Below are 13,121 nucleotides of genomic sequence, written 5' to 3'. Positions count from 1 at the left end.
AATGCATTCTGTCATTACTAAATGTGTAGTGTGATACGTATTTTTACATTACAATTTTTTTTACACACAAAAAAAACCATTTGATTAATAAAATATTTAATCAGTCGTCTTCCTCAAATGACTGGGATGATGATGCAATTCTTTGCGCTAGGGAGGGAATCTGATTTCATCAGAGAGGAAGATGCCCAACTCGGCTGAAAATCTGTCTCCCTGTAGCAGGTGCCGTTTTTTCGCCCACCAAGCAATTACTTTTTATATGGAGGTCAATGAGAGAGTCGAATTTGGTCAAGAAAAACATTTATGGCTTATTTGCTACGTGAGGTTTATTTGATTGAATACAAGTTTCGTAATGCTTAGACATGACATTCCCCGCAACTTTGAGAAAAAGCACTTTATTTCAGAGTTGTTTCGAAATGGCTAGGCATATTTATGGCATGAGGCTAGTAGCATAGCGTCTCTCCATTGAATACAGGCACTCAACAACCCTCATCAAATATTCCAAAAAGTATTAAAATAATGAGATGTATCTACCGCTCCAAAGAAAGGATTGGCGGGAGTTAGATAGCACGCCATGCCGCTTAGATTTCATTGGTCCTCGACTCTTAAATCACGATAAATGGAGTTAGCCCTGAGTTAGCCTTCCCCAGAGTAGGGTGGTTCTGAAGGATCCATTGCCATAGAAATGTACCTGGCTAAAAGATTAGCCACTTTAGTGGTACTGGTTATCCCAAGTTGAACTCAAGAGCTGATCAAAGTTACCTCGCTAAGTCCTCAAACCAGGTACGTAGTATAGGGCTCAGGTGGATACATATGGCAGATACAGCCTTCTTTATGATTTTGTTCAGCCTGTTGGAATCATCCCCTGTGATGTTACCCCTCACCCCCGGCAGATCCCACTGTAGAACAGGACACTATTCACAACACTGTAAAACATTTAAAGTTCTGTTTTTGTTGAGGTTTCTCAAGGTTTGTTTATGTGTGTCCTTCAGTAACAACAATAATTCTCCATGACCCAAGTTTGCAAACAATGTAGCTAGATGATGAATAAACATGATGTTATTGTAATATGCTATATGGGGTACTTCCAACAGCCCATATACAGGTGTAGGATTTTAATTTGATCACGCTGTTGAAGGAGAGCTTTCCTGCAATGCAGGAAATGTAAAATGTGTAGTATATTTGGGGTTTAAAAAACGGGAAAGGGAAAGGGAAAGGGGGATACCTAGTCAGTTGTACAACTGAATGCATTCAACTGAAATGTGTCTTCCGTATTTAACCCAACCCCTCTGAAACAGGGAGGTGCGGGGGGCTGCCATAATCGACATCCATGTCTTCGGCGCCCAGGGAACAGAAGCTTCTGGAAGTTTGTAATTTAAATTTCAAACTTGATTTTCACTTACGAAAATGTGTCAACTCCTACAAAACTATCCATTAATTATAATCCACATAATAATTCATATTTCCTGTTGCTGCAGGATTATTTTCCTGCTGTATTAAACCGGCTCAAATTAATATCCTACATCTGTATACTTACAGTATACACAACAGAATATGCCTATTCAGTGAATACCTGTGTCCCACCTTTTGTCTTGGTAATGAGTGATGTTTTCCCTGAGATAGAACAGGTGGGAGTAAATTGGTAAATCTTTTTATGTCATTTTGTCAAGCAAACAGGGAAATAATTTATTGTCAATTGTTAGAATCTCTTACTGCTTTTTAACTCTCCAGTTTAATATGAGGTGTTAATTGTTGTTATCTTTTGCAACAAACGCAAAGGAGCACAATCCATTATTCATTATTTATTTTCGATCTGGGCAAAATTGTGCCTGAGCAGTATGCAGCCTTGGTGTCAGTCTCAAATGGCATCCTGTTCCCTGCATATTGCACTACCTTTGAACATGGTCCAGGGTCCTAGTCAAAAGTGGCACACTATATCGGGAATAGGGTGCATTTTGGGAGAGAGACATTATAATGTATTAGAATAAAAATAATTTCTCCACCAAACAGGCTGCAGTGTGTTAACTCTGTTCTGTCTATAACTTTGCTCGCTGCATTATGAATAACATAATGTTCGGTGCAATTGAGTTTTCACAGTCTCCTGCACAATGACATAAAAGATTTTCATGACATACAACAGAACTGTGATTGTACTTGCTATGACCTCAAAGTGCATTGCAACACTATTTATTCCCATTCTGAGACATCTGCAGACCTGGTGTATGTGACAATAATTATAAAAAAAAGACAAAAAATGGAAAATAAACACTACATAATATGCCTTTTGATATATAGAGAGACATAACATATTATAAGCCTTATAAATAGTTATTATAAGACATTATAAAGGCTCATGCATACGTAGACCAAGTTATAAAGCATTATACATGCAGGCTATAAGTAAAGTGTTACCATGAGTTACATACTGGGGCGGACTTGGACTAGAAATTGGCCCTGGCATTTCTAACACACTGGACCATTTTGTCCCTTGAGGCCCCCGTTATTAGCCAGATAAATATCATTTCGCAGTAAAAAGTTAGACAGGCCCACTGGCCTAAAAATCGACCAGCCCATCTGGCATTTGCCAGAAATACCAGATGGCCAGTCCACCTCTAGTTACATATGTGAGGTCTCTGTAAATGCTGTTGAGCGCCTACATTATTAAGACATTATTGAAGCTCATTCATTCTTATGAAAAGTTATAAAGCATTATACAGGCTTCACGAGTTCTATGTGGAAAGTCTCTTGTAAATGCTGTTGAGCCCCCCCTACATCAGAGCAATATTGATAATCTTTGGTACAGTAGGGTTGAACCCAGTCTGTACTTACTTGGTTGTGTATCTACTGTTATTGTGTTATACGTCTCTGGCTACATCTCTGAAGTCATCAACCCTTCACCCATTAGAAGAGATGACAGCATCACTGAAACATAAATTACCTACATGTGCTGTACATTATTATCATGTATTACACTCCTGTCCTAAATCTTTACTGTCTACAGTTTGGCATGAATGACATACCTTTAAAACAAAGTGGAGCCTGAGAGTTATGGTTCAAATAAAACCTACAGTATGTTTCTGGCGGATCCGATCAAGGGACACAAGCACGCACACTTGCCTTTTAAGTATGGTGGGTGGCTACAAGCTACATCATCCGACCCGGAGTACATACCCTCCCAGCCTCCCCTCAACTCCATCTGCCTCCCCACTCCATTTGTCAATATCAATAGGCTTCTTTGCTTTCAAGGGCACATGTAAGAAGGGTGGAACAGAACACACATACACACACAAACACACACACAGAGCCCCTTGGTTGAAGCTAATTATGCTGATGCTTGCGAGACACTAAAAGCCATGGGTCATTAGCTCTCATAAAGGTCTGCCTGTCCCCTGAGTGATGCTCTGTTCTGCTGAGGCCAGGGAGATTGCATCTGCTCCAAGCATTTTTATCATACTGATACTGTACGTATGAACAGGACCACCTCTATGGATATCAGCAGTGGGGGGGGTCGAGGGGTAGGGGAGTAGAGGGGGGTACTAGAGGTATTGACCACCTACATATAGGAGTTCAGCGGTGGGGATAGGGGGGTAAAGGGGTGTGGGTATGGCTGGGATGTATGTGATGTGGTGGGGTGAGGAAGCGAATACCATCGGGAGTATTGTAATTTAGTGTGGGACTGCAAACATAAAAGATCCTGTAGTCAGTACTGAAAGTGTCCACAGAGCCTAGCTTGCATACAATAGATGTGTCTATGCCTGAGAGAGATGCAAGGGAAAGATAGCCTGCTATGATGAGAACAGAATCAGAGAGAACAAATAGGATAGGCCAGTGGAGGGATAGCCTACATTATCTGCTTGTCCAGTTTTTCCACTGATCAGACAGGCCACACATAAGCAAACTATTTATATTCTTGCATGATGATATAAAAAGATGTGCTGCAAAAGTTAGCAAAACACAGACATTTTGGCAAACAGCACATATCCCCACAGGGATTCCAGCCTTCACATTTGATTTGATCAGTACAGCAACATGTTTCATCTAAAGTTTCCAAACAATCTAAACTCAGTTTGTCTTTTTAGTTTGGTTTCCATCTGATGTGTTTTGGGTCCACGGATCTCTGCAAGGGATATGCATCTCTTTTCAATTCTTTAAAACAGAAAGACAGATTTTCCTAATCTGTTCTATACAGACGATTCCATAGCTTAGCGGGATTCAAACCAGGATGCTGGCAGTGTGACATTCAAGTGAACGATTTCTCTATTTCTCTGTCCTACATTTGTTTTCGGTCAATCTTTTCGCCGGGCCGTAAAACAATAAGCTAGGAGACATAGGCTGGACAGATGCCACAACACACACACACACAAACAAACAAGGCCAGAAAATAATCTCCAGCTAGAATTAAACCAGAGATCGCTCAGCTGGAGGAAGTCTGCCAAGTCTTCACAAAGCACACAGCGCTTGATCTCTGAATACCCAAACCTCAACTCTTTATAGACAGCTGTGCATAGCCAGAAAAACTGCTCTCAGTTATATGAAATAAACTACTTGTTAACCCCCTAAGGTCGATGCCGTGCACGAGTGGAAATTTAATTACCATAATACAAAAATCCACATAAAAACCTGTCAGTATAAGCTAGAGATATCCGTTTTTTTTTGCATTGGATGCATCTCAGTTCACCGCATCTGCCTATGTCACACTTCCGCATCTGCAGAGAAAGGGGACAGAGCAAGAGCTGTGTTTGTCAGACCATGAGACATCCCGAAAATCGTCATTCTCACAAAATGGTCAGTAGCGTCCAAACGGTTGTGTTCTCCACTTCGCTCCACGACATCCACAAGTGTCAGGAGACTCGTCTGAAGTCGGTACAGCCAATCTGACAACTTCTGTCTGTAGCTTCTGTCTGTAGCGTCTGAACTGTTTGGTCTACACACTCTGTGCTAAGGTGAGACTCTCACGAACATGTACATGCAGACTTGTTTACGTGCTGCTGTGCATTTTGTTGCCAACCTTACTTTTTTACCTGACAACTTCACGGTTTTTACTTTTTACCTCGTTCAACTTTTTTCATTCAACTTTTTCACTCCGGACGTTTTATCTGGACATGGTTCGTCAGGACTTCCAACAGCCGATGCTAAGTAGTAACATTAACATGATGCCTTCTAATTGCTGTCGCTGTACTCACAATATACAGGAGAACGATCGCCTTACGGCGAGGATAGCTGTGCTGCAAGCCCAGCTTCAGACGCAATCATTAGGCAAGGGTAATTTCAGTGTAGGAAAGGATGAAACAGCGTCTGTGCCACCAGTAAGTACAGATAGTAACGTTAGTATAAATCCCCTCGCACGGTCCCCGCAGCCAGAGAACTTTTTCATGGCTTCTGGAGGGAAATGCTGTAGGAATGCTCAACCGGTGTCGCTCATTCAGCCGACAGAAACTTTCAACCGGTTCTCCCCATTATGCAGCGGGTCGGAGTCAGAGGCCGAGCCTTCTCTGGTCTCTACCCCTCCCGTTACGGGGTCTGAGACGCCGAAGCTTCCCACCGTTAGGGGGAGTGATGAGCTCTACAGCAGAGTTTCACAACTCAATCGCTGGTTGAAAACTGTTTTCTGCCCATCCCAAAAGATAGAATTTGTAGATAATTGGCCCTCTTTCTGGGACTCACACACAAACAGGACCAAGCCTGGCCTGTTGAGGAGTGACGGACTCCATCCTAGCTGGAGGGGTGCTCTCATCTTATCTACGAACATAGACAGGGCTCTAACTCCCCTAGCTCCACAATGAAATAGGGTTCAGACCAGGCAGCAGGCTGTTAGCCAGCCTGCCAGCATAGTGGAGTCTGCCACTAGCACAGTCAGTGTAGTCAGCTCAGCTATACCCATTGACACCATGTCTGTGCCTCGACCTAGGTTGGGCAAAACTAAACATGGCGGTGTTCGCCTTAGCAATCTCACTAGAATAAAGACCTCCTCCATTCCTGCCATTATTGAAAGAGATCGTGATACCTCACATCTCAAAATATGGCTACTTAATGTTAGATCCCTCACTTCAAAGGCAGTTATAGTCAATGAACTAATCACTGATCATAATCTTGATGTGATTGGCCTGACTGAAACATGGCTTAAGCCTGATTAATTTACTGTGTTAAATGAGGCCTGACCTCCTCGTTACACTAGTGACCATATCCTCCGTGCATCCCGCAAAGGCGGAGGTGTTGCTAACATTTACGATAGCAAATTTCAATTTACAAAAAAAAAGACGTTTTCGTCTTTTGAGCTTCTAGTCATGAAATCTATGCAGCCTACTCAATCACTTTTTATAGCTACTGTTTACAGGCCTCCTGGGCCATATACAGCGTTCCTCACTGAGTTCCCTGAATTCCTATCGGACATTGTAGTCATAGCAGATAATATTCACATTTTTGGTGACTTTAATATTCACATGGAAATGTCCACAGACCCACTCCAAAAGGCTTTTGGAGCAATCATCGACACACATCATCGACTCAGTCGGTTTTGTCCAACATGTCTCTGGACCTACTCACTGCCACAGTCATACTCTGGACCTAGTTTTGTCCCGTGGAATAAATGTTGTTGATCTTAATGTTTTTCCTCATAATCCTGGACTATCGTACCACCATTTTATTATGTTTGCAATTGCAGCAAATAATCAGCTCAGACCCCAACCAAGGAGCATCAAAAGTCATGCTATAAATTCTCAGACAACCCAAAGATTCCTTGATGCCCTTCCAGACTCCCTCTGCCTACCCAAAGACATCAGAGGACAAAAATCAGTTAACCACCTAACTGAGGAACTCAATTTAACCTTGCGCAATACCCTAGATGCAGTTGCACCCCTAAAAACTAAAAACATTTGTCATAAGAAACTACCTTCCTGGTATACAGAAAATACACAAGCTCTGAAGCAAGCTTCCAGAAAATTGGAACGGAAATGGCGCCACACCAAACTGGAAGTCTTCCGACTAGCTTGGAAAGACAGTACCGTATAGTATCGAAGAGCCCTCACTGCTGCTCGATCATCCTATTTTTCCAACTTAATTGAGGAAAATAAGAACAATCCGAATTGTATTTTTGATACTGTCGCAAAGCTAACTAAAAACCAGCATTCCCCAAGAGAGGATGGCTTTCACTTCAGCAGTAATAAATTCATGAACTTCTTTGAGGAAAAGATCATGATCATTAGAAAGCAAATTACAGACTCCTCTTTAAATCTGCGTATTCCTCCAAAGCTCCGTTGTCCTGAGTCTGCACAACTCTGCCAGGACCTAGGATCAAGGGAGACACTAAAGTGTTTTAGTACTATATCTCTTGACACAATGATGAAAATAATCATGGCCTCTAAACCTTCAAGCTGCATACTGGACCCTATTCCAACTAAACTACTGAAAGAGCTTTTTCCTGTGCTTGGCCCTCCTATGTTGAACATAATAAACGGCTCTCTATCCACCGGATGTGTACCAAACTCACTAAAAGTGGCAGTAATAAAGCCTCTCTTGAAAAAGCCAAATCTTGACCAGAAAATATAAAAAACTATCGGCCTATATCGAATCTTCCATTCCTCTCAAAGAATTTTGAAAAAGCTGTTGCGCAGCAACTCACTGCCTTCCGGAAGACAAACAATGTATACGAAACGCTTCAGTCTGGTTTTAGACCCCATCATAGCACTGATCTAATTGGAGGTCCTACCAAAAACCCAACATAGAAATAGAAAACTAGATTTAAACATAGAAATAGAAAACATAGAACCTTAACCAAAAACACCGAAACACACAAAACAAACACCCCCTTACCACGCCCTGACCAAACTTCAATGACAAATATCCCCTTTTACTGGTCAGGATGTGACAGTCTGAGATATGGCTTTTTCTTTGCAACTCTGCCTAGAAGGCCAGCATCCTGGGCGTCTGTACGCCTATATAGATATTCCATTAAAAAAAACAGCCGTTTCCAGCTACAATAGTCATTTACAACATTAACAATGCCTACACTGTATTTCTGATCAATTTGATGTTATTTTAATGGACAAAAATTAGCTTTTCTTTCAAAAACAAGGACATTTCTAAGTGACCACAAACTTTTGAACGGTAGTGTGTTTAAAACTGGGCTATATTGAGTAACAATAGCAGACACAAAAAGTATACTCTTCATACTATAATGAAGCTTCAAATATAGATATTGGAATAGAGCCAATGAACTGAAGTCACATTATCCAGTGAGTTGTATTGTGGTCCAACAATGTTGACCAATGTTGACCAGTGTCAGGGACAGAATATCTGTTCCAGTATAACAACATTCCACTGACTGCTCCATAGAGAACACAGTATAAGGAACATTGCTTTACAGGTCCACACAAATACCCTTTATCCCTGAAAATGTTATCACACGAATAGAGTTAATTCCTCAAGCCAAAAAATAACAAACCTGAATACATGCCATTAATATTTTACACCTATTAACATTTCTGAAGAGATCCCTAAGGGCATCTCAAGGCCTTTTCTTACTATTTGGATTCAAGGTATTCAGCTATTAGAGGGCAGACAAGGATACATCCATAGAACACAAATTAAAGTGTCTTAGATTAGTCCTCCACTTCAATATTCTAAATGCCCTACAGTATAGCCTATTGATGTTGAAATTGAAGAAAGAGGAGCATGCACAATAAAGCGCTACGGAGCTACCTGGAGAAAAGGTAAAGATGGAAGATGTTGTTAATGCAATCCAGTGTTCTAATATTTGATATCAGGACCACGGGCCACGACTGGGCACTGAGGAATAGTAGAGATAGGATAATCTAATTGAGACTAATGCATCAGTGCACAATGACCTTGGTGCTGCCTGTAGACACTAAGACCAAGCAAGCACTGCCTACTGTACCTCACATGATGCTACTTGAAAAGCCATTGTGGAGTATTATTATGGAAATTAAAAAACTAACCACATCTCGCTTAGGGCCCCCAAAAGGCCACCTGACAGTATTTGCCTATTAGACATATGTTGGGTTTTGAAGGACAATATTGAAACAACCTCAAATATTATAATAAAAAATGGTCTGTCCATACCATGGTCTGGAGTCCAACCACTCTAGATAACGTTTAATATTTTCTGTCAATGTTTCTAGTCTCTCCGTTTCTGGTTATCAAGGCACAGTGATCATAGACACAAATGGAACATCAAAAAAATCACATACAGTCAAAAGAACCATTTTCAGAGTTAAGCCCGCGGCATACTGCACCGCGAGGCTATAAACACAGACTGCATTATAAACACAAACACAAATAACTCTGGAGTTTGAACAGATTTCTTTGTTTCCCTTTTAGTGTGCACGGAAAAGAAAGAGGACAGCGACACATTTTTCAATAACCATCCAACTTGTTAATGTGCATAACTTCATTTTAATAATTGCATTGCTGTATGTTTCTCCCCCCAGGGTTGCATACATTTGCATCCCTTTGCAGATCTCATAAATGTTATATCACTCACAAACGTCTGGTGGGTTGGTTCTGTTCGGTGCCAGCATAACTTCGGAGCTGTAGCTGTGCTTTTTTCTTCTTCTCCCGTGAGTTGGGTTGGGTGGAATAAATGCACTCCAGAATACACCCTCAGGGTAGGTAGATCCTCAGAGAATAAAACAAGACATAGTTATTTCTCTTCACAATGTTATTGAGTTCTTCTACTTTTAATTAATGTGGTCTGTTGGGGAGCTTTGGTTCTGATCGAATTCTTTATCTCATTGGAAGACGAAAAAAAACACAGCGAGCTGGAAATAACTACAGTATATAAAAAATTGAATTAGAAACGTATTTTCATCCCAGACTGGAGTTGTGATAGCTGTGGTGGGTTTTAATCATTCATATACAAAAGATTCACTATGATAAACATGTTGGCAACCTTGTAGTATCCTTATAACACATTTCTATTTAGTAGTAATGAGTAGTATTAGTCACAAACCATTAATGATGATAACACGTAACCATAGAGTGTGAAAACATGGCTGGCTACTGAACTACTGAATTGGACAACCAATTCATAATACAGAGGAGGATGGGAGACTGAATTCAATCGAGTACAGGCTTAATTGAATGAACAACAAAGACGATATGCAATTTTAGATTTTCGGAAATAGTTTAGAGATGTGTTGGCAGGTAGCCCCAAGCTGGGCTGCTGGCTAATAGCACATGGCTAATAGAAAAGAGGAGAAGAAACAAGACACTATGTTGATTTGTTTGTATTCATTCCCACTATGCCCGTAGATTAGGAAACAAAGTGCATTATGTTATGCTTACTGGATGAAGTTAAACGAGCATTCAGGCCAGTATTTCTGATTGAACTTTTGTAAAATGCATTATGACTTAATTTCATGTTGGTAAGAAGCAGATCTCCACCCTAGTAAACAACCCTGCTTACTACCAGAACTTGTAGTGACGAGATACAAGATCGGTATGAAATGTAAAACAATACCAACAGATTATGATTCTTCAATCAAGTATCAGTTTTTGAGTACAATATGTTCATAATGTTTTGGAATATTTACATTTCATGTGTATTATGCAGCATCCATGAATTCCCCTCTGTTTATGCTTCCTTTAGCAGTTTTAAGTGTTTGACTCGTGCTGAAGTGTTGATACATTTTTATTCCTCAGTGACTGCAAAGCAACACACGCTGTTAGTGAGAGATTGAAATTGGTCCCTCAGCTTTGCTGAAAATATCCCAGGTGATGCAGGAACTAAGCAGGGGTATCAATTAAATGGAAAAGTTTGGTTAAGGAAAAGTTTGGTTAAACTTATTTGGTCTTGTGTGTATGTGCACGCTTGTGTGCGTGTGTGACAGAGAGCTTCTAATGCTGCACTGACTGATACAGACCTGCTGTCCTACAGATCTCCCTCTATTGGTCTTAAATGGTATCACCAGTGGACTACAGACCACCTGTCAATGACAAAACTACCATCATCATAGGTATGTCTTCCCTGTGGCTCAGTTGGTAGAGCATGGTGTTTGCAACGCCAGCATGGTGTGTGCAACGCCAGGGTTGTGGATTCGATTCCCACGGGGTCCAGTAAAAAAACTTTTTTTTAAATAATGAAATGTATGTATTTACTACTGTAAGTCGCTCTGAATAAGAGTGTCTACTAAAATGTAAAAAAGTATAGTCAGACACACATACTGTAGAAGGCCAAATTTGGAGGCTGAGCAAAGCTTCAGTCAAATTTTGCACTAGTCCAAATGCTTAATTAAACTGGCCTTAGAGTGAATGCTGCTGTCAGTGGAAACTCTTGGATCAATGTCCAGAGTCCTCTCCATTCATTTGTTTGATATTAATAATTCAGAATGGGTCAACATTAACAGCTGAGTAACTAATGAATTTAGAGAGAAAACTGCCAGTTCTCTTCAGAGGAATTAACATTTATGGAGCAATGCTTTGTTCTCCATTATTCATCGAAGTTATTTAGGGTGTATTCCAAATGGCACCCTATTCCCTATAAAGTGCACTACCTATGAGCAGGGCCCTGTCACAAGTGTAGAGAGGAGTAGGCAGGAGGCAGTCGCAGGTTTAGAACTACTGAATTTATTAAAGCACTATAATATATATATATATATATATATATATATATACTGCTCAAAAAAATAAAGGGAACACTTAAACAACACAATGTAACTCCAAGTCAATCACACTCTGTGAAATCAAACTGTCCACTTAGGAAGCAACACTGATTGACAATAAATTTCACATGGTGTTGTGCAAATGGAATAGACAACAGGTGGAAATTATAGGCAATAAGCAAGACACCCCCGATAAAGGAGTGGTTCTGCAGGGGGTGACCACAGACCACTTCTCAGTTCCTATGCTTCCTGGCTGATGTTTTGGTCACTTTTGAATGCTGGCGGTGCTTTCAATCTAGTGGTAGCATGAGACGGAGTCTACAACCCACACAAGTGGCTCAGGTAGTGCAGCTCATCCAGGATAGCACATCAATGCGAGCTGTGGCAAGAAGGTTTGCTGTGTCTGTCAGCGTAGTGTCCAGAGCATGGAGGCGCTACCAGGAGACAGGCCAGTACATCAGGAGACGTGGAGGAGGCCGTAGGAGGGCAACAACCCAGCAGCAGGACCGCTACCTCCGCCTTTGTGCAAGGAGGAGCAGGAGGAGCACTGCCAGAGCCCTGCAAAATGACCTCCAGCAGGCCACAAATGTGCATGTGTCTGCTCAAACGGTCAGAAACAGACTCCATGAGGGTGGTATGAGGGCCCGACGTCCACAGGTGGGGGTTGTGCTTACAATCCAAAACCGTGCAGGACATTTGGCATTTGCCAGAGTACACCAAGATTGGCAAATTCGCCACTGGTGCCCTGTGCTCTTCACAGATGAAAGCAGGTTCAAACTGAGCAATTGACAGACGTGACAGAGTCTGGAGACGCCATGGAGAACGTTCTGCTGCCTGCAACATCCTCCAGCTTGACCGGTTTGGCGGTGGGTCAGTCATGGTGTGGGGTGGCATTTCTTTGGGGGGCCGCACAGCCCTCCATGTGCTCGCCAGAGGTAGCCTGACTGCCATTAGGCACCGAGATGAGATCCTCAGACCCCTTGTGAGACCATATGCTGGTGCGGTTGGCCCTGGGTTCCTCCTAATGCAAGACAATGCTAGATCTCATGTGGCTGGAGTGTGTCAGCAGTTCCTGCAAGAGGAAGGCATTGATGCTATGGACTGGCCCGCCCGTTCCCCAGACCTGAATCCAATTGAGCACATCTGGGACATCATGTCTCGCTCCATCCACCAACGCCACATTGCACCACAGACTGTCCAGGAGTTGGCGGATGCTTTAGTCCAGGTCTGGGAGGAGATCCCTCAGGAGACCATCCACCACCTCATCAGGAGCATGCCAAGGCGTTTTAGGGAGGTCATACAGGCAGGTGGAGGCCACACACACTACTGAGCCTCATTTTGACTTGTTTTAAGGACATTACATCAAAGTTGGATCAGCCTGTAGTGTGGTTTTCCACTTTAATTTTGAGTGTGACTCCAAATCCAGACCTCCATGGGTTGATAAATTGGATTTCCATTGATTATTTTTGTGTGATTTTGTTGTCAGCACATTCAGCTATGTAAAGA

Source organism: Salmo salar, chromosome 12 (assembly GCF_965601325.2).
Source record: "Salmo salar chromosome 12, fSalSal1, whole genome shotgun sequence".
Classification (NCBI taxonomy): Eukaryota; Metazoa; Chordata; class Actinopteri; order Salmoniformes; family Salmonidae; genus Salmo; species Salmo salar.
Note: the sequence above shows the minus strand (reverse complement) of the source record.